Source organism: Schistocerca piceifrons, chromosome 5 (assembly GCF_021461385.2).
Source record: "Schistocerca piceifrons isolate TAMUIC-IGC-003096 chromosome 5, iqSchPice1.1, whole genome shotgun sequence".
Classification (NCBI taxonomy): Eukaryota; Metazoa; Arthropoda; class Insecta; order Orthoptera; family Acrididae; genus Schistocerca; species Schistocerca piceifrons.
In genome coordinates this window covers 402289564-402315028 of record NC_060142.1, presented here as the reverse complement: position 1 = coordinate 402315028, position 25465 = coordinate 402289564, and the positions used below count along the sequence as shown (strand labels likewise).

The 25465-nt window shown below is 41.8% G+C and overlaps 1 protein-coding gene across 1 annotated transcript in view; it reads right to left on the bottom strand.

Moving 5' to 3' along the window:
• LOC124798449 (sex peptide receptor) overlaps window positions 1-24503 on the bottom strand; it is a 527798-nt gene extending 503295 nt beyond the window's left edge. Inside the window, exon 1 of the mRNA XM_047261868.1 lies at window positions 24408-24503. The gene's annotated coding sequence lies outside the window, so the exon portion shown is untranslated. The remainder of the gene's footprint in view (window positions 1-24407) is intronic.
• Between the last annotated feature and the right edge of the window lie 962 nt (window positions 24504-25465).

Genomic DNA, 25465 nt, shown 5'->3' with positions numbered 1-25465 from the left:
ATGTTGCGGCATATTTCCTCTTCACATGAAGGGTGATATATTACATGATGCTGAATTAGAGCGAGCAGGTTGCAGGTAACACGCTGATGAGCACCTGGAATTGTGTGGTCTGGAGGACAGACATATGTGATTCATGTACGGTCAGAAGCTGAGCCCTGGGGATTCGGCAAGCATGCGTATTTGTGTGGCGTCCGCTGGACGCATATGACGGATTAACCGGGCGCAGTCTGCCGAATGTAGCACACACATGTACAGACACACACACACACAACACACACACACACACACACACACACACACACACACACACACGTACAATAACCTCATATCTTCACGCTCCGTTACTCTTTTGTGACAGAATTGTTTGCAACAGACGGGGAAAGGAAGGAGAGAGGCAGGACAGTGAATAGGTAGGTAAAAGTGGGGTTGGAAGGTAAAAAGAGAAACAGAGATTACGAAAAAAATGCCGGGGTAAAACTAAAGGCCAGTGTAGAAGATCGAGATAGAGGTGGGAGCGCAGAGAGGAAGAGAGAGAGAGAGAGAGAAGCGGCATGAGGTTGTTCGTGGGTGACGTAGTTGTCTAAAGAAGATGAACACCCCAGAAGACTGCAACGAAATGCTGGAGGGATTGCAGAGAAGAAGATTGGTGCAGGGACATCCAGTGGGAAAAGGACGAAAATAAATATGATATGCTACGTATAAATAAATGTAGGTATCTACCACTGTGTGAATATACTATTGGTGACGAATCATTCTAAAGTGCAACTAGCGTTAAAGAACTGTGACTAAACTTTCAGACAGATGTAGGGTGGAATGGCCTTTTAAAATATTGTTGGAAAAGCAGACGTTAGTCTGAGATTCATCGGAAGAATGTTAAGGAAATGCGATACAGCCACGAAAGAAGTGGCTTAAAAGATAACAATTCTGCTGATTCTTGAGTACTCTTCAACAATCTGGAACTCTTACCTGGTTGGTTTAGTAGAGGATAAAGAGAAAAGAGGAGGACGAATTAAACTTGTAAAAGGTAGGGAGAAACAGGTCAAGCACAGATTCCGAAAGCAGATATTGGATTGTAAGGCGTTCCCAGCGACGGATATAGACTCAGATCACATTTTGATAAATATGAAGAGCAGCCAGAAGTTTAAGATGCTAGTCAGAATCAGTGAGCAAACAAGTGGGATTCTGAAGTTCTAAGAAGTGAAGAGATACGTCTTAAGTTCTCGGAGGCTATAGATACTGTGATAGTGATTAGTTCAGTGGCAGTTAAATTTGAGAAGAATAGACAAGCCTAAAAAGGGCAGTCACTGGAGTTGGAGAGAAAAACGCAGTTACAAGGTACGTAACTGCGAAGAAACTTTCGGTAACAAAGGAAAAACTTAAGTTGATCGACGAAATAAGGAAGTACAAAAACGTTCAGGAAAATTAAGGAAAACCGGAGTACAAATCAAGTGACTTTTACTTGGGAATGAAATTAAAACGAAGTGTAGGGAAGATAAGCCGAAATGGCTCTATGAAAAATCTTTGGTGAAATCAAAAGCGATAACATTAAGAGTGCAATGAGAGTTGCACTGTTAAATGCAGAAGAGAGAGCGTGTAGGTGGACACATTACGCTGAGAGGCTCTATGAGGGAAGAAGAAAAGGATTCGGAGGAGATAGGGGATCAAGTATTAGAATCAGATTTAGAAGAATTTGGAAGACTTAAAATCAGATAAAAAGTAGGGGTCGATAACATTCCATCGCAATTTCAAAAATCATCAAGTGGCAACAAAACGATTATCTACGTTGGCGTGTAGTATGTGTGAGACTGGCGATGTACCATTCGACCTTCGGAAAGGTATCATCCGCCCTATTCCCAAGATTACAGGAGCCAACAAGTGCGACAATTATCGCACAATTAGCTTAAGAGCTCCACTACCCGCACTGCTGACAAGAATGGTATACAGAAGGATCGAAATGAAAATTTAGGATCCGTTAGACGGCGTTCAGTTTGCCTTTAGCGAAGTTGAAGGCACTTCTGACTTTGCGGCTGATAATGGAAGCAATACTAACGAAAAGTCAAAACACATTCAGAGGATTTGTCGTTCTGGAAAAGGCGATAGTGTCAAAAAGTAAAAGTTCTTAGGAATCCTGAAACAAATTGGGGTAAACTTTAAGGAAACGCGAATAATTTGCAATATTTGTAAGAACATAGAGGAAGCAGTAAGTGCGAAAGACCATGAGCCCACATTAAGATGGGAGTGGGACAGTGATGTAGTCTTTCACCCTGCTGTTCAATCTATACGTCGAGGATTGAATGAGGGAAATAAAGGCACAGAAGTAGTATAAAGGATATTAGTGTCATGATTCGTCTATGGCACTGCCTCCCTCAGCGAAAGTGCCTACTGAATGGAATGAACGGCTAATGAGTGCAGGATATGGAAGGAGAGTAAGTCGAAGAAAGACGAAAGTAATGAGAAGCAGCAGAAATTAGAACAGTGAGAAAATTTAAACCAAAAATGCGCTTCGCGAAGTAGATAAAGATAAGAAATTCTGCTACGTAGGCAGCAAAATAACCCATAAAGGACAGAGAAAGGAGGAAATAGAAGCAGACTGACACTGAAAAGGGCATTCCTGTCCAATAGTATCAAATATAGGCCTCACTTTGAGGAAGAAATTTCTGAGAATGCATGTTTGGAGCACAGCAGTGCATGGTAGTGATACATGAACCGTGTGAAAATGGTGCTAAAGATGTGGTGCTACAGAAGAATGATGAAAATTAGGTGGACTGATTAAATAAGGTATGTTGAGGTCCTCTGCAGGATTGGAGAGGAAAGCAATATAAATGGAAATCATTGTCAAGAAAAAGGGACAGGATGACAGGACAACTGTTAAGACATCTGGAAGTAGCTTCCGTGGTACCACAAGAGCTGTAGACGGTAAAAAGTGTAAAGAACGACAGAGGGGTATATCCAGCCAATAACTGAGGATTGCAGGTGCTGCTCCACAAACTCCAGCGGCAGATGCTACGTGAGAATTATTGTGTAATTTGCAGAGAAATTTGGTATTGAAATTCTGAGAGAGTAAGATTTGAAATGATTATAGTTACTTATTACTTCCTTCGACATACGTCTTTTGAAATTACAGTGAGAAATTAATCAGCAAAACGGTTTCTCGACAATATTCTTTCTACCCCCCCCCCCCTCCCCCCTCCCCCTAACCATGGACCTAGCCGTTGGTGGAGAGGCTTGCGTGCCTCAACGGTACAGATAGCCGTACCGTAGGTGCAACCACAACAGAGGGTTATCTTTTGAGAGGCCAGACAAACGTGTGGTTCCTGAGGAGGGGCAGCTGCCTTTTCAGTAGCTGCAGGGGCAACAGTCTGGATGATAGAATGATCTGGCCTTGTAACACTAACCAAAACGGCCTTTCTGTGCTGGTACTGCGAACGGCTGATACCAAGGGTAAACTACGGCCGTAATTTTTCCCGAGGGCATGCAGTTTTACTGTACGATTGAATGATGATGGCGTCCTCTTGGGTAAAATATTCCGGAAGTAAAATGGTCCCCCATTCGGATCTCCGGGCGGGGACTACTCAAGAGGACGTCGTTATCAGGAGAAAGAAAACTGGCGTTCTACGGATCGGAGCGTGGAATGTCAGATCCCTCAATAGGGCAGGTATGTTAGAAAATTTTAAAAGGGAAATGGATAGGTTAAAGTTAGATACAGTGGGAATAAGTGAAGTTCGGTGGCAGGAGGAACAAGACTTCTGGTCAGGTGAATACTGGGTTATAAATACAAAATAAATAGGGGTAATGGAGGAGTTGGTTTAATAATGAAAAAAAATAGGAGTGCGGGTAAGCTACTACAAACAGCATAGGGAACGCATTATTGTGGCCAAGATAGACACGAAGTCCACGCCTCCCAACATTGTGTGCCAACTAGCTCTGCAGATGATGACGAAATTGATGAAATGTATGATGAGATAGAAGAAATTATTCAGGTAGTGAAGGGAAACAAAAATTTAATAGTCATGGGTGACTGGAATTCACAGTAGGAAAAGGAATAGGAGGAAACGTAGTAGGTGAATATGGATTGGGGCTAAGAAATGAAAGAGGAAGCCGCCTGGTAGAATTTTGCACAGAGTATAACTTAATCATAGCTAACACTTGGTTCATGAATCATGAATGAAGGTTGTATACATGGAAGAACCCTGGAGATACTAGAAGGTTTCAGATGGATTATATAATGGTAAGACAGAGATTTAGGAATCAGATTTTAAATTGTAAGACACATCCAGGGGCAGATGTGGACTCTGACCACAATCTATTGGTTATGAACTGTAGATTAAAACTGAAGAAACTGCAAAAAGGTGGGAATTTAAGGAGATGGGACCTGGAGAAACTCAAAGAACCAGAGGTTGTACAGAGTTTCAGGGAGAGCATAAGGGAACAATTGACAGGATTGGGGGAAAGAAATACAGTAGAAGAAGAATGGGTAGCTTTGAGGAATGAAATAGTGAAGGCAGCAGAGGATCAAGTAGGTAAAAAGACGAGGGCTAGTAGAAATCCTTGGGTAACAGAAGAGATACTGAATTTAATTGATGAAAGGAGAAAATACAGAAATACAGTAAGTGAAGCATGCAAAAAGGAGTACAAACGTCTCGAAAATGAGATCGACGGGAAGTGCATAATGGCTAAGCAGGGAAGGCTAGAGGATAAATGTAAGGATGTAGAGGCTTATCTCACGAGGGGTAAGATAGATACTGCCTACAGGAAAATTAAAGAGACCTTTGGAGAAAAGAGAACCACTTGCATGAATATCAAGAGCTCAGATGGAAACCCGTTCTAAGCAAAGGAGGAAAGCAGAAATATGGAAGGAGTACATAGAGGTTCTGTGATACTGCATGATGAGTTTGACAGAGCACTGAAAGACCTAAGTCGAAACAAGGCCCCAGGAGTAGACAACATTCCATTAGAACTCCTGACACCCTTGAGAGAGCCAGCCCTGACAAAACTCTACCATCTCGTGAGCAAGAAGTATGAGACAGGCATAATTCCGTCAGACTTCAAGAAGAATATAATAATTCCAATGCCAAAGAAAGCAAGCATTGAAAGATGTGAAAATTACCGAACTATCAGTTTAACAAGTCACAGCCTCAAAATACTAACGCGAATTCTTTACAGACGAATGGTAAAACTGGTAGAAGCCGACCTCGGGGAAGATCAGTTTGGATTCCGTAGAAATGTTGGAACACGTGAGGCAATACTGACCCTGCGACATATCATAGAAGAAAGATTAAGGATAGGTAAACCTACGTTTATAGCATTTGTAGAATTATATAAAGCTTTTGACAATGTTGACTGGAATACTCTCTTTCAAATTCTGAACGTGGCAGGGGTGAAATACAGGGAGCGAAAGGCTATTTACAATTTGTACAGAAACCAGATGGCAGTTATTAGAGTCGAGGGACATGAAAGGGAGGCAGTGGTTGGGAAGGGAGTGAGACAGCGTTGTAGCCTCTCCCCCATGCTATTCAATCTGTATATTGAGCAAGTAGTAAAGGAAACAAAGGAAAAGTTCGGAGTAGGTATTAAGGTTCATGCAAAATAAAAAGTTTGAGGTTCGCCGATAACATTGTAATTGTGTCAGAGACAGCAAAGGACTTGGAAGAGCAGTTGAACGGAATGGACAGTAACTTGAAAGGAGGGTATAAGATGAACATCAACAAAAGCAAAAGGAGGAAAATGGAATGTAGTCGAATTAAGTCGGGTCATGCTTAGGGAATTAGATTAGGGAATGAGACACTTAAGGTAGTAAAGGAGTTTTGCTATTTGGGGAGCAAAGTAACTGATGATGGTCGAAGTAGAGAGGATATAAATTGTAGTCCGGCAATGGGAAGGAAAGCGTTTCTGAAGAAGAGAAATTTGTTAACATCGAGTATAGATTTAAGTGTCAGGAAGTCATTTCTTAAAGTATTTGTATGGAGCGTAGCCATGTATGGAAGTGAAACATGGACGGTAACTAGTTTGGACAAGAAGAGAATAGAAGCTTTCGAAAAGTGGTGCTACAGAAGAATGCTGAAAATTAGATGGGTAGATCACATAACTAATCTGGAGGTATTGAATAGGATTGAGGAGAAAAGAAGTTTGTGGCACAACTTGACTAGAAGAAGGGATCGGTTGGTAGGACATGTTCTAAAGCATCAAGGGATCGCCAATTTAGTATTGGAGGGCAGCGTGGAGGGTAAAAATCGTAGAGGGAGACCAAGAGATGTATACACTAAACAGATTCAGAAGGATGTAGGTTACAGTATGTACTGGGTGGTGAAGAAGCTTGCACAGGATAGAGTAGCATGGAGAGCTGCATCAAACCAGTCTCAGGACTGAAGACCACAACGACAACAACATTCTGTCTACGCGCAAATCTGGAATAGAACAGGAAGGTCGAGTAATGATAGAAGAAGTCCTCTCAACCACAACCGTGGTGTAACTTGTGGAGTATGGATACAGATGTACACTATGTGATCAAAAGTATCCGGACACCTGGATGAAAATGACTTACAAGTTCGTGGCGTCCTCCATCGGTAATGCTGAAATTCAGTATGGTGTTGGCCCAACCTTAGCCTCGTAGCCTTGATGACAGCTTCCACTCTCGCAGGCATACGCTCAATCAGGTGCTGGAAGGTTTCTTGGGGAACGGCAGACCATTCTTCACGGTGTGCTGCACTGAGCAGAGGTATCGATGTCGGTCGGTGAGGCCTGGCACGAAGTCGGCGTTCCAAAGTATCTCAAAGGTGTTCTATATGATTCAGGTCAGGACTCTGTGCAGATCAGTCCATTACAGGGATGTTATTGTCGTGTTATCACTCCGCCACAGACCGTGCCTTATAAACAAGTGTTCGATCATGTTGAAAGATATAGTAGTCATCACCGAATTGCTCTTTAACAGCAAGAAGTTGCTTAAAACATCAATGTAGGCCTGTGCTGTAATAGTGCCATGCAAAACAACAAGGGGTGCAAGCCACCTCCATGAAAAAAACGACCACACCATAACACCACTGCCTCCGAATTTTACTGTTGGCACTACATATGTTGGCAGACTACGTTCATCGGGCTTTCGCCATACCCATACCCTGCCATCTGATCGATACATTGTGTACTGTTATTTGTAACTCCGTACAACTTTTTTCCACTGTTCAATCGCCCAATATTTACGCTCCTTACGCCAACCAAGATGTCGTATGTCATTTACCAGCGTGACGTGTGGCTTATGAGCAGCCGCTCGACCGTGAAATCCAAGTTTTCTCACCTCCCGTCTATGTGTCATAGTGCTTACAGTAGATCCTGACGCAGTTTGGAATTCCTGTGTGATGGTCTGGATAGATGTCCGTCTATAACACATTTCAGCCTTTTTCAACTGTCGGCGGTCTCTGTCAGCCAACAGACGAGCTCGGCCTGTACCGTTTTGTGCTGTAAGTGTCCCTTCACGTTTCCACTTCACTATCACATCGGAAACAGTGGACCTAGGGATGTTGAGGAGTGTGGAAATATCACGTACAGATATATGACACATATGACACCCAATCACCTGACAACTTTCGAAGTCCGTGAGCTCAGCGGAGCAGTGCACCTAACAGGAAAAACGTATGTTTTTGGAGTGTCCGAATACTTTTGATCACATAGTGTATAATTAGAGAGACAGCGGCGGAGGAAGGCGAGTGACGGGAGGAGGCGCGTTGAGAAGTTTAGAATCGACAGTCGGTAGCACGGATATTAAGAAGAGACTTAGGCAGAAACGAGACAGTGATTGTGCGGAAGTAGTGACGGTTGTACCGCAGAGAAGCTCGAGGAATCCATCAGCTTACAGTGCTCTTGTTGATATAAACAGGCGATGAACCATTGATCTTGCCGTTGCTCGGGTGGCTTGTGTGCTTCAGCGATACAGGTAGGCGTACAGTAGGTGCTACCACAACGGAAGGGTATTTGTTAAGGAGGCAGACAAACATGTGGTTCCTCAAGAGGGCCAGCAGCTATTTCGGTAGCTGCAGCGTCAGCAACCTAAATGATCGACTGATCTCGCCTTGTAACATCAACCAAAATGGCCTCACTGTGCAGGTACTGCGAACGGCAGAGCGCAAATGGAAACTGCAGCCTTAATTGTTCTCGACGATGTGCAGCTCTACTGTTATGGTTAAATTATGGTAACTTCCTCTTTAATAAAATATTGCGGAGCTAGGATAGTTTCTCATTCGGATCTCCGGTCGGGGATTACTCAGGAGGATGTCGTCATGAGGCGGAACAAATCTGGGGTCGTACCGATTGAAGGGTGAAATCGTATATCACTTCATCGTTCAGTCCGCAGCTCGTGGTCGTGCGGTAGCGTTCTCGCTTCCCGCGCCCGGGTTCCCGGGTGCGATTCCCGGCGGGGTCAGGGATTTTCTCTGCCTCGTGATGACTGCGTGTTGTGTACTATCCTTAGGTTAGTTAGGTTTAAGTAGTTCTAAGTTCTAGGGGACTGATGACCACAGATGTTAAGTACCATAGTGCTCGGAGCCATTTGAACCATTTTTGAACTTAATCATTCAGGTAGGTTAGAAAATTTAAAAATGGAAGTTGCTATGTTGGTGTTAGATTTAGTGCGAATTTTTCAATTTCGGTGGCAGGAGGAATAGAACTTCTGGTCAGTTAAATACAGTGTTATAAATACAAAATCAAATAACGGTAATGCAGAAATGGGTTTAATAATAAATAAGAAAATGGGAACGCGGATAAGCTTCTGTGAACAGCATAATGATCGCATTCACGTAGTCACATGAAGCCCACGTCTGCCACGGTAGTATAAGTTTATACGCCAACTGGCGTAGGAGTCAAAAATTTAATTGTGATGAGGACTCGAATTCGATAGTAGAAAAAGAAGAGAAGGAAAAATAGTAGGCGAATATGGAATCAGGAAAAAGAATGAAAGAGGAAGCCACCTGGTAGAATTTTGCACAGAGCACAATTTAATCATTGCTACCACCTGGTTTAAGAGTCATTGAAGACACCGGAAAGTTTCAGATTAAGGAAACAAGTTTTAAACTGTAATAAAATTTCAGGGTCAGATGTGAGTTCTGGCTACAGTTTATTGCTTACCAACTGTAGATAAAAACTGAAGAAATTACAAAAAGTTAGGAAAGTAAGGAGAAGGTATCTGGAGAAGTTGAAAGAGCCGAAGGCTACTGGGAGTTTCGGAAGGAGTATTAGGCATTGGTGGACTAGAACATGGTAAAGGAATGCAGTAGATTAGGAAAAGGTAGGTTTAAGAGATGAAATAGTGAAGGCAGCAGAGTATCAAATATGTAAAAAGACAAGGCCTAGTAGAAATCCTTGGGTACACACAGGAGATATTGGATTTATCTGCCGAAATGAGAAAACATAAAAATTCTGTAAATGAAGCAAGCGGAAGCGAATATAAACGTCTAAAAGTGAGACTGATTGGAAGCGCAAATGGCTAGGCGGCAATGGGTAGAGGACAAATGTAAAGATTTAGAAGAATATCTCACTGGGGATAAACAGTTACCGTCTACAGTAAACTTAAGGAGACGTTTGGACGAAAGAGAAGCAGCTATATGGAAATCAGCAGCCCAGATGGAAAGCAAGTAACACGCTAAGAAGGGAAAGCTGGAAGGTGGAAGGACTATACGGAGGGTCTATGAGAGGAGGGAAATAAAATTGAAGGCGATGTTATAGAAATGGAAGAGGACGTAGATGAAGATGAATGGGAGATATGACAGTGCAATGAGATTTTGACAGAGCACTGAAAGACTTAAGTCGAAACAAGGCCCACTGAAGTTCCTTTAGTGCCACTGATAGCAATGGGAGATGCAGCCATGACAAAACTCTTACATCTGGTGAGCAAGATGTATGAGATAGGCGGAATATCCTCATCCTTCAAGAAGGATCTAATAATAATTCAATAAGAACGTAATAATTTCAATTCCAATGAAAGCAGATGCTGACAGATGTGAATGCTACCCAGCTTCCAGTTTAATAAGTCACGGTTGCAAAATACTAGCACGAATTCTTTACAGGAGAGTGAAAAAGCTGGTGGAAGTCGACCTCGAGGAAGGTAAGTTTGGATTCCGGAGAAATGTAGGAACACGAGGCAATACTGGTCCTAAGACTTGTCTTAGAAGATAGGTCAAGGAAAGATAAACCTTTGAGTATAGCATTTGTAGACATAAAGAAAACGTTTGACTATAATGACCGGAATAATCTCTTTGAAATTCTGAAGGTATTAGGGGTAAAATACAGGCACCGGAAGTCAATTTCCAACTTGTACAGAAACCAGACGCCAGCTTTAAGAGCCGAGGGGCATGAAAGAAAGTAACCGTTGAGAATGAACTGAGACAAGTTTGTCGCCTATCACCAGTGATATGCAATCTGTATATTGAACAAGCAGCGAAGGCAACCAAAGAAAAATATGGAACAGGAATTAAGACTTAGCGAGAAGAACTAAAATGTTTGAGGTTTGCCGATGACACTGTAATACTGTCAGAGACAGCAAAGAACTTGTAAAAGCAGTTGAACGGTGTGGACAGTGTCTTGAAAGAAGGATATAAGATGAACAATAACAAAAGGAAAACAAGGAAAATGGAACGTGATGGAGTTAAATTAGGTTATTCCTAGGGAATTAGGTTAGAAAAAGTAGTTCATCAGTTTTGCTATTTTTTTAACAAAGTAACCGATGGTGGTTGAATTATATAGGGTATAAAATTAGACTGGGAATGACAAGAAAAGCATTTTTGAAGAAGAGAAATTTCTTATCACCGAATATACATTTAACTGCTAGGAAGTCTTTCCTGGTGGTATTTGTCTGGAGTTTAACCATACATGGATGTGAAACATGGACGATACACAGTTTAGACAAAAAGAGTAGAAGCTTTCAAAATGTGTTGTTACGAAATCATGTTGAAGAATGGATGGGTAGATCGCGTAAGTAATGAGGAAGTATTGTATTGTATTGCACTGGGATCCTGGAAACGACGAACGGCCCTCTGTGGTACACAACCCCACAACACGCTACAGCAGTCTACTCAACCCTCAGCCGCCCCACACCGAAACCAGGGTTATTGCGTGGTTCGGTCCCAGTGGACCGCCCAGGGAATGTCTCACACCAGACGAGTGTAACCACAATGTTTGCGTGGCAGAGTAATGATGGTGTACGCGTGCGTGGTGACAGTGTTTGCGCAGCAATCGCCGGCGTAGTGTAACTGAGGCGGAATACGGGGAATCAGCCCGCATTCGCTGATTCAGAGGGAAAACCACCTTAAATCCATCCACAGACTGTCAGGCACATCGGACCTCGCCACTAATTCGCCGGGCGGAGTCGTGCCGCGGACCCCCACGCCTTTCCGCCCGGAAAACAGTGCATTAGACCGCACGGCTAACCGGAGGGGCTATGAGGAAGTACTCAATAAAATTGGGCACATAAGAAATTTGTGGTAAAAGCTGACCAATAGAAGTTTTCAGTTAACGGGACACATTCTGAGATAACAAGGGATCACCAGTTCATTATTGGAGGGAAGTGTGAGGGAGTAAATAGCGTAGAGGGAGACCAAAAGATGAATACTGTAAGCAAGTTCAGGACATACGTTGCAGTAGTTATTCGGAGATAAAGAGGCTCTCACAGGGTAGAATAACACGAAGACTGCATCAAACAATGACAAGTTGTATCTTCTCGTGTATATAAGCCGGACTGAAGGCCACAACTGCAATAACACGTCAATATAAATCTGGTACTAAAATATACATGTAACGCTACTTCATTAACTATCGAGTAACTCAGTTATACACGTGTGAAAAGCACTGGGTCAACCAAGTGTTACTGTTCTAACAGGTTCCATTGTGTGTGTGTAACCATTTATGCGAAAGGAGAGCAGTATAAATATCTGCCAGATATCAGAACGCTCTAATGCATAATGCAGTATTTATAACCATCTGAAGAACTGCACTAGGTGCATGAAACAGGAAAGGGATATAATGTATCTTGTGTAACTGGTTTTCTAAGGTGCCATTGTTTTCAAGAAACGTGTTTTCTGTGCCGTTTTGTTCTTGGTACTCTGTGACATGTCTCTAAACTTTTTCCAGCTGGAGAAAAATCTCTTAAATATGTGTCAGTTGATTCAGCACGGTCTTGGTGTGAGTTTTGCTTCCCTCTGGAGTTCCGAAATAGAAAGATAAGAGGTTTTTATTGACTGCAGTTCCACTATTTAATAACTTAATGCTCGATTTCTGTCTTTCTATTATCACAAATAAAACGTAGTGCCTCTGTATTAATGGTACTGGGAACAAAACTTTTCTTGTTCCTGTTTTGTCAAAAATGGACATTTTTGAGTCTGTGGCTGTGTACAATGTACAAGTTGGTTCTTGCTAAGAAGAAAAGAACAACCAGCCACTGTCAATAATAATGCTATTTATTGAAACAAACAGCGCCGCTGTTGTAAATAAAAAGCTAATAACTAATATGAAGAACCACAAATGTATGTTAAGCTCGAGCAGGAGTTTGAATAAGAACTTGAACGTTCGAAACCGGTAACGGCGCTATATATGTAAATAAATAGCGTTACCTGGTTACTGTTTTCTACTTTTCAAGAATCGACTCGTAAAACCATTCTTGCTTGCACTTATAACCCGTCTGTTTACTCATCTGGCGATTAGAATTTCCTTAGTAAATTGCTTATTCCCTAGTTCGTTTAGTTATATTTTGCGGTCGTTTGTTGAGCTCCAGAATTCTGTGATAACAGAAAAACTTCTCGATTTTTTAGGTACAAATAAGTTATTTACAAACAAGGATACGTTGTTCCTAAATTCTCCTAACAAATGTGAGATTTGGCAATAACAACTGTCCCCATTTCATCTTCATTTGCTGAAGAAATACTTTTTTTTAAGAACGAGCAATAGATAAATAGCGCAAGACGTCCTAAATCGTAGGAAGACGTAGTATATCACCACAATAAGGTAAAATTTTGTTCACTACACTGCCAAACAAACCAGTTTATGAATGCATAAAATAGGAAACTTGTATCGAATGTACTGACTGTATTAATTAACGCACCAGGTAAGCCACCACATCTGTAGCTAAAGGGAAAACTACCCCCAGACGTGTTAATAAGAGGGAAAAACCATGAAATTGTTTCCAGAGAAAAAATAAATAAGTCCTGCAGCTGTTAACATCTGAACAACAAACGTCAGAAATTTTCAACACAGTCGTCTTTTGAGAAAGAATTACGTATATTAACAAAACAACTGTGAACTCGAATGTAAAGTTAAATGCACCAGCGAGCAAGTCTTTTGACTTGGTGCGAAATCGTTGTGAGTCATAAAAACAGTAAAAAACAACAATGTATACTTCTTTTGAATGAAATACTTTATATGTATTCTACTAGATTAGCGCCCACTGCTTGGCTCGTCTTTCAATTATGATAAAACCGATTTGTCGTGGTGACTGTTGAAAAGTTGTCTTTCACTTATTTGAGAAATTGCAACACTTTCTAAATTTTTTACCGTAATTAGGGCCATGGAAGAATATTTTCCCGAATATACTTCTGGTCAAAAATAAACTCTGGTAGCTGGAGTCTGAGATTTTTTAAATTCTGCCTTTCGATTTCTTGTGGTGATATTTCCATACAATATTTCATCCCCTAACACGTATTGAAAAATAAATGGAAATGCTCATAGATTTCATTAATTCTAGTCTTAAAATTTTTCGTATAAAGAAATATTTTCGTCTCCTATTTCACCTTTTTGGGGGTTGAATTTCAAAAAACATTGAAACATATTTTTTTTCCACTGAAAAGCAAAATACATATTTTTTTAAGCTTCTAAAATGCCAATTAAATATTTCCATAACAACTTTCATTTACTATTGTATCACTTTAAGGGTTGAATTTTCCAAAGTACTGAAGAATGTGTTTTTTAATTACTAATCGAGAAGTAAAATGCCAATTTTCATAGATGTAGCTTTAAAAATGCTTTAGTAGTGGTTTAATACTTATTTATTTAAGAATTATATCCACCCACCATTTCAACCTGGTTTAGAATGTTCAGGTTCATTTTTGAATTCCAAAAATGTTGAAACATGTACTTATTACTTATAACTGACAAACCATATACCAATTTTCGTAGTTGTAGCTTCAAGCTTCTCTTAACAGCGACATTTTTTCGAAACGACCTTTCGTATCTTATTTAACCCCCTTAGATGTTGAATTTCCAAACACAATGAACCACGTATTTTTTAAATTATAGTTCGAGCTTTAAAATTGCCTTAATGGAGACATTTTTTCAAAAAATCTGCCATGCTTTATCTCGTACTCGCCTTGTTAAACTGCCTACTGTGTAAAATCAGTACTCTCCCAAAATTTGAAGTTTCTATCCTTAGCAGTCTGGGCTGGGTGATGATGATTCACTGAATCATTGTGGAGATTTCCTTTTACTTGTATTTATGGAGATGGCTTTTAGTTTGAAAAGTTGAAGTTACACACAATTTTGAGAGTACTTTGCCGGCCGTAGTGGCCGAGCGGTTCTAGGCGCTACACTCTGGAACCGCGCGACCGCTACGGTCACAGGTTCCAATCCTGCCTCGGGCATGGATGTGTGTGATGTTCTTAGGTTAGTTAGGTTTAAGTTGTTCTAAGTTCTAGCAGACTGATGACCTCAGCAGTTAAGACTCATAGTGCTCAGAGCCATTTGAACCATTTGAGAGTTCTTTCTTCACGAAGACACAGTGGTTTATGTCATTCTATCAATAAATTTTGGTTCGATTACACTTATTTTACTATTTTTCAGGTCTCTTGATACTTCACTGAAGCTTGAGAGCAACTATACAGGGTTATTACAAATGATTGAAGCGATTTCACAGCTCTACAATAACTTTTATTATTTGAGATATTTTCACAATGCTTTGCACACACATACAAAAACTCAAAAAGTTTTTTTAGGCATTCACAAATGTTCGATATGTGCCCCTTTAGTGATTCGGCAGACATCAAGCCGATAATCAAGTTCCTGCCACACTCGGCGCAGCATCTCCCCATCAATGAGTTCGAAAGCATCGTTGATGCGAGCTCACAGTTCTGGCACGTTTCTTGGTAGAGGAGGTTTAAGCACTTCACCATTAAGAAAAAATGTTGCTTCATCACTGAAAACAAGTTTCGCACTGAAAGCATCCTCTTCCATGAGCTGTTGCAACCGCGCCTAAAATTCAAAGCGTTTGACTTTGTCATCGGGTGACAGGGCTTGCAGCAATTGTAAACGGTAAGGCTTCTGCTTTAGCCTTTTCTGTAAGATTTTCCAAACAGTTGGCTGTGGTACGTTTAGCTCCCTGCTTGCTTTTTAGTCGACTTCCGCGGGCTATGCGTGAAACTTTCCCGCACGCGTTCAACCGTTTCTTCGCTCACTGCAGGCCGACCCGTTGATTTCCCCTTACAGAGGCATCCAGAAGCTTTAAACTGCGCATACCATTGCCGAATGGAGTTAGCAGTTGGTGGATGTTGTTGAACTTTGTCCTGAAGTGTCGTTGCACTGTTATGACTGACTGATGTGAGTGCATTTCAAGTACGACATACGCTTTCTCGGCTCCTGTCGCCATTTTGTCTCACTGCGCTCTCGAGCGCTCTGGCGGCAGAAACCTGAAGTGCGGCTTCAGCCGAACAAAACTTTATGAGCTTTTCTACGTATCTGTAGTGTGTCGTGACCATATGTCAATGAATGGAGCTACAGTGAATTTATGAAATCGTTTCAATCATTTGTAATAGCCCTGTATAACAAAAGCAGTATTTCGTAAATTAAGTAGAATAAGAACAGAAAGCCGGCTGGAGTGGCCGAGCGGTTCTAAGCGCTTCAGTCTGGAACCGCGAGATCAATACGGTCGCAGGTTCGAATCCTGCCTCGGGCATGGATGTGTGTGATGTCCTTAGGTTATTTAGGTTTAAGTAGTTCTAAGTTCTAGGGGACTGATGACCACAGATGTTGAGTCCCATAGTGCTCAGAGCCATTCGAACCATTTTTAAGAACAGAAAACATACATACGACCCAAGATTACGAATGGCTCTCTCACTGCTAGGGCGCTAGTGTGTTTTCGGCTGCGAGACTATAACAGCTTTCATAGCAGTGAGTATCAGGACTTCACATGTAAGACTATGCTTTAACCACGAAATAATTTGGCGGGCCGTAGATGTAGGCTACTGCGTATCTGGAGCGGGCTTATCGACAGACGCAGATGGCCTGCAGACTTGGCTGCCTCTGCAGAACCTTTCACCGTGTCCAGCGCCCGCCGGCGCACTCAGCAATTCGGCAAGCGTGCCTCCGCGTGACTGGAATGTGACCGCCACGCTGACTGAGGGACGCACGCGCCTCGTCGGCAACGACCGAGGCGCCGGCCGAGTGCCGCCTCAACGCGCTGCAGACACCCGCCGGCCACTCTCTCTCCACAAGAGTCTATTTGTCTCCTGTCCACGCGCTGCAGCGGCCGCAAACAGCTTCTCAGAATAGGTGGAGAGGAAAACACTTCGAGGTCCAGTGCCGGTGACACACCGGCCAAACGCCCACCAACTTCAGTGCTACCACATGACGCTGGCAGCCAGGGAAATATTTCCGACGTTGCTCATAAGCTCTTATACTTCAGCACCACCAGCGGCTGAGAAGCGTGTTATCACTCACAGAGGTCGTAACTGTTCAACTGTTTGTGAAATCTTATGGGACATAACTGCTAACGTCATCAGTCCCTAAGCTTACACACTACGTAACCTAAATTATCCTAAGGACCAACACACACATACATGCCCGAGGGAGGACTCGAACCTCCGCTGGGACCATCCGCACTGTCAATGACTGCAGCGCCTGAGACCGCACGGCTAATCCCGCGCGGCACATGCCCGAGGGAGGACTCGAACCTCCGCTGGGACCATCCGCACTGTCAATGACTGCAGCGCCTGAGACCGCACGGCTAATCCCGCGCGGCACAGAGGTCGTAAATGCTCGACAAAGTGGTGGCGTTTGAGCGGAAAGTACTTCATTAGAAGTATATGGCGAGTCCATTGAACAGATGCCGGACTTCAATTATGTAGTGAGCGTTATTATCAGCTATAAAGACTTAACCATGGAAGTGAAAAATCAAATGACACTGGCACGCCGAGAGGTTCTAGGCGCTTCAGTCTAGAACCGCGCGACCGCTACGGTCGCAGGTTCGAATCCTGCCTCGGGCATGGATGTGTGTGATGTCCTTAGGTTAATTAGATTTAAGTAGATCTAAGTTCTAGGGGACTGATGACTTGGGAGGTTAAGTCCCATAGTGCTCAGAGCCATTTGAAACATTTTGACACAGGCAGTAAGATTAGCCAGGTGCCTGCAAAATACTATATGGAGGAACAAATTTATGACAATCGAGAGAAAAATAAAAATGTATAAACCAAAGTTGGGTCCCGTTGTGACGTATGCAGCACAAACTGAAGCAGAAACGAAGAAGATACACCAAAAGTTATCGGAAGTGGAAATGCAGATACTAAGACAGATCCCAGGAGTAACCATGAGGGACAAAAGAACAAATGTGTCAGTAAGGAAGATTGTCGAATACAGAATGTAAATAAATGGCTGAAGGCAAGGAAAACAAATTGGACGGATCATGTGGAAATGGCGGACCCCAGAACACTGGCTAAAATTTGTAAACATGGACGATACGAAGGGAAACGAGTACTTAGACTACCAACCATCGAATGGGGCACCAGTTGGCGCAATACCGTACATTCAAGGAACGACATAGACAAACAAGCCTAACCTAGTCACCAAAAGAAGAAGGTGAAGAAGATTTTATAGTTCCTGGTAACCAGACCGTACGCCAAATGTCACCGGGAGACGTGTCACATATCTAACACGCAGCGAGAGCGTATTCTGCAGACCTCCATCCGTAAATTGGTAGGAACCCTTCACGTGAATGCCTATCGAGACGATTGACAAGTCCACAATAATACATAATCGCGTTCGCACTCATGCAGACCCAAATGTAGGTCTTTTTTACGTTACACAACGACAAACGTAAAGCTGACTAACTGCAGTAGCATGACTGTATTAATAAAGAGATATTAATGAACATAGATAATGGAAGTATTGGCTAGAATCATGTCTTCAGGAATCGTACCACTAGTCGTGGTGGAATTCATTTTAGTTGCCTGCAACGGACACGAAGGTAATCTGTAAAAGAAAACCACTCTTGGCTTCTGAGTTATTGCCTAGCTAGCTCCGTGTCCTGACGTTGATGGGCTAATCGGGCCCGATCGATCGCCGTGTCATCCTCTGCTAAGGGCGACATTGGTTGTAGTGTGGAGTGGGGTGGGGTCAGCACACCGCTCTCCGCGTCGTTTTCGGTTTTCTTGACTCTTTAGCCACTACCTCTCATTCGAGTAGCTCCCCAGTTGGTATCACGAGGCTGAGTGCAGCCCGTTATAGTCCATACAGCTAGGAAAATTCCTGGCATTATCTGAAACCGAACCCAGATTCTCTGCGTAGCAGTCCGACACGCTGACCTCGGAGGTGGAGTGATTTATTATCTAGTGCTGGCGAAATACAAGAGATTTATCACTGAAGTACACTGGAGGCCTTGCCTAGCTGCAACATGACAGTTATTAGGCATGCCCTGTACAGTTACATTACCGGCAAGTAGTTGTGACTGATTACATGTATCTAAAAATAATTGAATATTCAGCTGGACGCAAATGGCTCAATTCCGTAACCACTAAAATACACCCGTCACTTGCGTTATGTATCATGTACTGGTCGAAAGCCTTTTTTAGGGGCCCTATTAATAAGCTACTCCGCTAAGGTAATGTGAGAAGATCTGCAAATTGCCAGAAGAAAACTTAAGCATATAAGAGCAATAATTTTTCAAAATTAGTGTTTTGTTTGGCACACTCTTTCACGAGACTCTCTAGACAGTATCGTGGGGAAAATACGAAGTCCTCTGTTCAATATGAATGATTTGCAACTGTTTTCGGAGGAAAAGGTTTTTCTTTCTGCTGAATACACCTCTGTGATTCTTGTCACGGGTTATGATGAAGCAGCAGAGAATTTCAAAACTAATAGAACGCTATCCCGGCCATGTAAAGAGAAGCAAATTCCAAGACGTTAATAGTAGCCCTAGAAAATCACTGAAACCAAACGGGTTGCTAAAAGTTTTTGGGAGCAACGACAGGATATCGTGCAAGCCGTGAATGACGTGAAGGGATCTAATTGTCTGTGCAAACGTTTTTCAGACGGAATGCCGTGAGCTGGACATCCCAGACTGTTTGTAAAGCATTTAGTAAACTCGTGTGATCTGTACCTGCTGCCTTTTATGCTAAGTGGGATCAATGTTACCGCAATACTGGTTCGTAAACTAAGTCACATTGGAGTTATTCACGAAGATTCTTTCAAAAATATTAATCATTTCCATTAGTAGCCAAGTCGCAGTTGGAAAGAGCGAGTAAGAATGCAATGTGTTACGCTAAGTGAAAAGGAAATGATGCCTAATGCGATTGTACGTGGGTGCTGATTGGACATTCCGAGTCACGTCTTATGTGACCTCCTTACAGATTTCAAACGTTACGTGCCCCAATCGGCCGTCCTTAGTAAGAGATGAACAAATGATGTTGGCGCACACTATACCATTATGTACTGTAAAGCGGTATTGTCTTCAGGGTCTCTTGGCCATAATAATTCAGAAAGGACAAAGTGTAGTGTCGGTAACTGGACCGACACCGTGGAGTTGATTTCTGAAAATGAACTATAGACTAACGCTGTGGCCGATAGTGCACGAACGGCAATAAGCAGTCGGGCGTGAAGTCTGGAACATAAAAACTTATGAATGAATAAGAAGAAAAGTATGTAGATGCTTTTTACTTAACTTTTATTGATTCCTTGGAATACATCTCTCTTGAATACTCGAAGCTATAGGCACTGATACAAATGGCTCCTTGCTAGTTCGTAGCCATTAACTTCTGATGGCTATTCTGTCTCTCGGCTAATGAGAGAGAAAGGCTTCGTACAACTGGGCGATAGCTAGGTTCGCGTACAACTGGGCGGTAGCTTGGTTCTCGTACAACTGGGCTGTAGCTAGGTTCTCGTCCAACTGGGGCGAGTGCTCTCTCGTATCACGAGACCTGCCTTGGTGGTGGCGCTAGGTCTGCGATTACACAGTGGCGACACGCGGGTCCGACATGTACTAAATGGACCGCGGCCGATTTAAGCTACCACCTAGCAAGTGTGGTGTCTGGCGGTGACACCACACAAAGAGTATAAAGCCACTGCATTAACTGTATGCTATCACATTAACTTAAGATGAAAATATTCCACCGAAGTTGCGTATAGTGACACAAAAACTGCTCACCCAAATGGGCCATTATCGTTATTCCTGCCATTTACATATTTCGTAAACCACAATAAGTCGATGCACAACAATATTTTCTCAATAGAGACGCCTATTTAATATATGCGTAGCGGCAATTAATTGAGCATCTGTGCTTATTAACTTTATTTAATTACATTCAGTTTTGGTGATACAACCCACCATCTTTAGGCTCCTATGCAACAAAGGGTGATCACCCTATATCTAATAAATCGAGCAGTTGCCGCCAAAATCCAGGAACGTATCTTTTATGGCTTGCCTAGTTCCAGCACATCACTTTAATTTCAGCCGCATTATCCACTAAAAGATCAATTTACGGAATCCTGTTTAATTCTTCTGCGAATTAAAAATTTGACTAGGTCACTGGAAGACTTTGTTGTCACTCGAAAACAAGCAAAGGAATAGGATAATGCATGAACATTACATGATGCGATATGTAACTCTATCCCTAAACTAGAATAAAAAGATGAAATACCCTCACGTTATATACGTTCCTAATGAAATGTTTCAAATACAAGGGCAGAGAGAGGGTATATATGCAGTGGTATTTGTCTAACTGTACATCACTGTGTATCTGCGGATGCAGTTTAGTTACGTTAAAAATATTTGCTTTGATAGAAATGTAATATTTGAAGGTAATGATAATACATAAATGGTGATACGTGCTATACTAGAATATCATTCCAAAATGTATTTATTTCCTAACTGTACTATGTGTGCTGATTGTTAAGTACACATAATATATTCGTTCGTATGTTATCTGTAATAGTAACTGGTTATTCTTATTCATTCCGACAGAAAAGCAAGAAGAAGCACTAGTTTTCAGATAAGATAACAATTTCCCCACGCCCGATACATTCAGTTATGAATAAATAGTGGGTTTTAATGGTTCACTGCATAGTATTCTTTATCCTGCATAATTGCAGTACAATTGTGGATATCGGAACATTGTTTTCGGTATGTGACATTTCCGAGAGCGTCGAATATGTTTCAGTATGTTTAATAATTTTAGATTTTCATTGTATTTGTATACTGAAGAAAGATAGGATTTTAAAGGGTTTCCAGAGTTTTTACACATGTAAACTCATATAAGGCCTCTTAAAGTTTGCGGTAGAATACGCCGTATAAATAGTAGCTATGTGCCATACGTGAAGCAGAAATCGGCCAGCAGAGCATAATTGGAAATACATTTACATGGCTATGTAGTTGACACTACAACGGACTTACTGTAAGCGAGAAACCTTCTGCTGTCAATTGGCATTCTACGCCTTAGCCAGAAGAAAATTTATAATGTCAACCTTTTATTTGTCATTATCTGTCTTTATCAACAACTTGAATCCTCACTTTTTATTGATTTATTATCCCTTCAGTCAAATTACAAAATATTACTTCAAATAGTTCTTGCAGTGTTACATTCCTGTTTGGAATAATAAAAAAAGGAGAGATCCAAGCTCTTAACACAACAACAAAGTAACAGGACAACGATGTTGCTGATGATGTGACAGTCGAACGGATGTGTTCATTTCACGAATTGTACTTCTAACCTAGAATTATGTTAAAGAGGCATTTTTATCCTTGTTATCCTGCTTCATTGCGTGTATTCGGTTTTAGTGACGAAATTCAAGTGCGTTTATACCACTCTTTTTTCTCTTAAAAATCTAGAAGTTTGCTTTGTGTCCAGGTACCATTTGTGTTCTGGAAATGTTCTTACACCTTTTTCAATAGAACTTAATACAATTTTGGAGAATAAGTATTATCTTAAAGTCTTGTACACCAGTTAGAAAATAAATGAAATTGGTTGTACCTTAAATATTTGTCACAAAGAAAATGATTGATTGATATCAGCATCTTAAAAGCGGAACTTCTTTCATCTTCCATGCAACGTCGTTAGAACGGCGTATCAGCTGTGGCTATGCTAAGTCTATATGTTTACGTGATGTTTTCTACACAGCATGATACAGAAGGAGCACTTAATGAGTCATGCAACTTATGACATAACAGTTCAAGGTCTCGTAGTGTGATCTGAATATACTACAGTTGCGTCATAATACAGACAGAAGTATAGTCGCAAAATTTCAATGAGGTCATGAACTGATAAAGAAAAAACCCTTCCTTAACTGTTAGTAAAGTCTGCTAAAGCATTCGTCAAGTTTAGCTACGAAAAAGCTGAACCCATACAGAGATATTTCACCTGTTTGAATTTGACATGTTGGAAATAAATGCAACGTGGCTCACATAATAAAATTAAAAGAAAACACACACACATATATAGAAAATCGTGAGGTAAGGAAGTAGAAATAGGAAATAATTATTTACTGTGTGAATGGTGCCCCCAAAAGAGTGATTCTGAGTAGTATCCAGACACAAAAAATATTAAAATATTTGAAAGTGAAGATATGGCATATATCACGAAAATCTGTTATGTTTCCCACTCATTCGCATTCGTACACAAGACTACTCATACGATAAAACATATCGTCAGGGCACATATTTACTAATATAGCTGTGGCTAAACCACACAGAAAACTGACAATAAAAAAGGGGCGAGGCATCTGCTTTAAATTCACATCAAAATCATCCATATATAACAATTTAGTTAAATCATCTGACTTAACACATTCCTTTAGCGGCAGGGAACTAAACACCACAAACTCTGGAAATTTTGAATCCCCTAGCTGGAGGTGGAATTCACGCGTAGTAGGTTATAAAATACTGAATTTTGTGTAACAAAATTTCAGAGGAACCGTTAATGACAGCCTAAACCGTGATAACCATTCGTTCCTCTTCTATATTTATAAATCTGTTAATAAAATTTTTGTCATTAGAGCTACACCAGCAGTACGAAATGCATGCATTGCCATGAGTGATAACAGCTATAATAAGAAGTCTATTAGATGCTACGGCCAGTAGGTGTGATGTGTGTATCGCATGTGTGCTTCAAAATTTACGAATTCGTTATAAATGTTTGCAAGTCATTTCGAAAGTGACATAACAATAAATCATTCGCTTTGTACGATAGTAACCGTCTTTGTGACACACTTTAGATTAAGTCGTTTGAACATGCAACGAAATAAAAATAATCAGCACAATCCAATCTCTTTGTTCACTCTGCCTCGGTAGAGCAGCGGGGTTATGTAGAACAAAGTAAACAGGAAAAACTAAGTAAGGCAACTCAATAACACGGTCTTAAATTAACGATCAAAACATTGCGGTTGCCAACAGGTGAGCGTTACGTAATGGCGGAAAAACATGATGTGTGGCGGATCGTAAATTGAAAATTTTTAGTGAGTGACACGCTTTTTCAAGTTTCTTCACATTCATAACGTAATCGGTTACGATTACCATGACTTCAATAACCGTTTAATGATTCTTAAGTAATTCCTTAGGGGTGCTTTTCGAAAGTCAAGTGCCAATCGTAAGTTAAAATAAATTTTAGTATTGCTGGTGGGTACTGTCAAGAGACAAAATTTATCAGAGTTTCTTTACATATCGATAAGATAACAAAGACTACAGCAAGTATACTTACACCTAGAATCTGACTTACACGGTACTCACAGTAGCAACAGTAAGGCACGCTAAGTTAGGGAAAAAAAAGAATAGATGATGCGGTGGTAAGTCAGGCGTACTGCCACTTAGCCGGATAGTTCACGTAACGTTGTGAAAGACAGCATGTACTGCAGAGCTTAATTTTACGAAAGAGACTACTTATGAACTTTTGTTCCAAACTGCACGTACATTGCCTGTTACTGAGCGACCCATTGCCTGAAACGTGCTGGAGTCAAACATATGCTGAATAAAGTGTGCCTAGGCGGATCCGTCAAGGGTTCATAAAACTGTATAACTTATCCTCCTTCTCACCGTGTACTGATGTTTCCATCAGTGACAATTTGTGTGAAAAGCTCACGTTCACTGCCTACCGTCTAGAGAAGACCTACTAAATAGTTTCTTAAATTCAATATCATTTGTGCTGCGCTGGTATTGTGGGTGGGATCGCTGACCGGTGCCATGTGAGTACCTCTTGCGCAGCAGAGCGGCGGGCGTTCAGCAGGTGTCCGCAGACGCGTTCGCAGACGCAGCGGCGCCGTGGGAGGTTTCGGCGCGCCAGCGACGCCGACGCCAGCCGACTGCCAGGCCGTGGCGTCCGGCGCGACGTCGAGAGGCAGCCGCGTGACGTCACGGCGCGATCGTCGCAGCGCGCATGCGCCGCGCCTCCAGGTGCGACCCGCCCTCGTGGACGCGATTGCAGCTTTGAGGCGGCGCTATCTGTAACGCGCGCTGCTGCTCGACGGCTGTGGATGGGAGGCAACGCGCTGTCCTGAAGAATGGCTCCCAATTCTAGGCTTTTGTAAACGTGGCCTGATGGTAGCATGTAACACGTGACTTTGGGACTTCCTAGGTTCCTGTTACGTAATGTTACAATAGCAGCCACGACCAGGGCCGCAATTTTGCGCAGGATATCTGGGCTGCATCTAAGATTCTCACCAAAAAATCTATACTACGAAGAGCCTTCGGTAAGTAATGACTCGACCAATTTCAATTGAATAAAAATGCTAAAGTTGTTGTGGGACATCGTGAAATATTCCCTTCTTTAGACACTACAGTTTCATGAACTTCCGAAATGTGGCGACGCTATACGTAGCCTTCAAATTGGCATCAGCCACGGATATGCGATCCTCGCAGAGAGATGTCTCAGTTATTTTGTAGATAGTTGCGCTTCAGCAACCGTTACAGAATAGCAGGTGAATAAGACAGCCATCCAGTTGCAATAAATGGTGGTATCCAATTAGCCATAACCATGGTTTCAACGGATTGAATAGTCCTCTTCAGACGGACAAGAAACAAACTTAACATTGGAAAAAAGTCAATCACTAATGAGATCTAAGACATCCACACGAAATGTGTCGACAGCGATCTGTTCATCCATTTGTACAAGTTAAAGCCCCTAAAATCAAGGACTTGTCACATTAGTAATATCAATCACATAAACTGCCTGACCACGTTAAGAGCTACTTGCTGACTAGTCGGCATGTAGATGATTGGGACGTTACTAAAGCAGCAAGCCATTGGCTCCCG